The sequence below is a fragment of the Salmo trutta genome, chromosome 12 (genome assembly GCF_901001165.1).
Source record: "Salmo trutta chromosome 12, fSalTru1.1, whole genome shotgun sequence".
In the NCBI taxonomy this organism is placed as follows: Eukaryota; Metazoa; Chordata; class Actinopteri; order Salmoniformes; family Salmonidae; genus Salmo; species Salmo trutta.
Window position 1 is genome coordinate 68,607,353 of NC_042968.1, and position 2,115 is coordinate 68,609,467.

Consider the following 2,115-nt stretch of genomic DNA (forward strand, 5'->3'; position numbering starts at 1 on the left):
TTGAACAAAACAAATAAAGAAACAACAAAACGTGACTAAGTGGTGCACATGCACAAAACAAGATCCCACAAACACAGGTGGGAAAAATAACTACTTAAATATGATCCCAAATTAGAGACAATGATTACCAGCTGCCTCTAATTGGGAATCATACAAAACACCAACATAGAAAAAGAAAGTAGAACACAACATAGATATACTAGATCACCCCCTAGTCACACCCTGACCTACTACACCATAAAGAAACAATGGCTCTATGGTCAGGGCGTGACAGAGGTCTGGCTATGCCTCTAAACATGAGTTCCAGATGGAATAGCGTCAAAGACTATAGTGTTCTCTCTAGGTGTTACAGGGATATTGTAACGAGATAAAAAATTCCTCATAATTGAGTAACAATCCTTCTACATTACAAAGTTCAGTCACCAGCAGGATATGATTATTAAACCAGTTCTTAAAATAAATACTTTTTTCTATACAAAATATCCTTATTGTGCCAAATGAAATACCTATGCGGGGAGAAATTGTTTATATATTAACGACCACGCTAAGAATACTTGTCTATGAAAAGCAGATAATTTTGTAGGAATCTTATACAGTTTATAGTTACAAAGTAACAAAATTGAGGCCACCAAAACAGGAGAAGATATGAGGGATGAGATTCCAAATTGAAGACGGATTCTTTAAGAAATGTTTAGTCCAATTTATCTTAAGTATTATTCAAAATAAGAAAATAAAAACAATTGAGATCACCATATTCATAATGACAGATTTCCTAATATAATGAATACGATTTTTCCAGATGAAGTTGAAATGGCTTATAGTAGAGTGAGAAACCACAGGAGTTGGTGACCACTGCATCTGGATGATCTTCGTCCCACTGTGCAGCGCATCAAATTAGAAGGTAAGCAGATGCCTGTTAAACCAGATGTCTAAAATTAGAAAAAGCACTGTAATATGATGTATATGTGATAAATGACAGAATCCCAGGTGTAATAGTTAGAAATTCCTGAGGGTCTAATGGAACCTTGTGTGAGGAACTCGGTTATAGATTAGGATGAACCAAGTCAGTACTAAGGTACTGGGTGACAAGTGATTGAAAGTGTTATTTGCGCATGGTGTCCTTACCTGAGGGGAGGCATGGGTTTTTAAAGAATTGTTGTGTATGGTGTCCTTACCTGATGTCACAGTTGTTGTAAGAGACGGACCAAGGTGCAGCGTTTGTTGAGTTCCACATAGTTATTTAAAGTGAAACTTCCTTAACCAAAACAACAAACACGCAACACAAGCACCAATACAAACAATATCCCATAAACACAGGTGGGAAAAATGGCTACCTAAATATGATCCCCAATTAGAGGCAACGATTACCAGCTGTCTCTAATTGGGAACCATACAAAACACCAACATAGAAATATTGAACTAGAACACCCCCTAGTCACGCCCTGACTTACTACGCCATAGAGAACCAAGGGCTCTCTATGGTCAGGGCGTGACACCTGAGGGAAGGCACAGGTTTTTAAAGAATGGTTGTGTATGGTGTCCTTACCTGAGGGAAGGCACAGGTTTTTAAAGAATGGTTGTGTATGGTGTCCTTACCTGAGGGAAGGCACAGGTTTTTAAAGAATGGTTCTGTATGGTGTCCTTACCTGAGGGAAGACATTGGTTTTGTTTTGATATATGTATAATTGGTGGGATTATAGATTTGGTGTGGTACAACTGTTGTATGAATTGAGTGTATTGATAACAGTGAATGGATATATGCTAGTCAATATAAAGAATTTCTATGTGCTGAAATAAATCTAGACTGGTATAGACAACAAGTCTTTAAGACTAGTACAAGAAGGGATACATTTGAGAATTGCGTTTTGGGAAAGACATGTGAGTTTACTCTTCCATTACATCCACAAGAGAGGAGACAGGGAGACACCCGTACTGAAGTTAAAATACAATTGAAACCAATTGTGGTTATTTACCACACGCATGTGGAACCACTTACAGTAGCGTGGTTAGTGAATAAATGTAGTGAAACTAAAGAAGAAGAGGGGTTAGAGAAAATAGAACTGCGTTGGGTACATCATCCTATGTTAGGTTCTACTACCTGTATATGGGGATAGA

The 2,115-nt window shown here is 37.7% G+C and overlaps 1 long non-coding RNA gene across 1 annotated transcript; it reads right to left on the bottom strand.

Moving 5' to 3' along the window:
* Positions 1-333: 333 nt before the first annotated feature.
* LOC115202752 (uncharacterized) lies at positions 334-1,260 on the bottom strand. The gene is made up of 2 exons (XR_003880043.1): positions 1,176-1,260; positions 334-913 (listed from the first exon to the last, which is right to left on the bottom strand). It is a non-coding gene; the product is annotated as an uncharacterized LOC115202752 (long non-coding RNA).
* Positions 1,261-2,115: the final 855 nt, after the last annotated feature.